Here is a 325-nt window from a genome sequence, read left to right as displayed (position 1 = left end):
TGGGCGCCTCCCACAAGGCGTGGGACCTGGGAGATGGCAGGAGGGATGGACCACAGCCCCACACTCCACACCAGAGACCAGCCGGGGGTCCCACCCACCCCACCCTCAGGGCCCTGTGTGAAGAGAGCCAGCAGCCCAGGTCCCCCAGGACCTCTGCCAACCGACCGGCCTTGTGAGACGGCTGCCACCAAGACTGGCTGATCCTAGTCACACCCCAATCACCTGGGGAGGAGGATGGGGACCCCACTCACCTGGGGAGGAGGATGGGGACCCTGCTCACCTGGGAGGGTGATGGGGACCCCGCTCACCTGGGGAAGGATGGGGA

This window comes from Myotis davidii, unplaced genomic scaffold (genome assembly GCF_000327345.1).
Source record: "Myotis davidii unplaced genomic scaffold, ASM32734v1 scaffold472, whole genome shotgun sequence".
NCBI classification, from domain to species: domain Eukaryota; kingdom Metazoa; phylum Chordata; class Mammalia; order Chiroptera; family Vespertilionidae; genus Myotis; species Myotis davidii.
The sequence above is the reverse complement of the archived record's forward strand: the minus strand, read 5'-3'. Positions refer to the sequence as shown.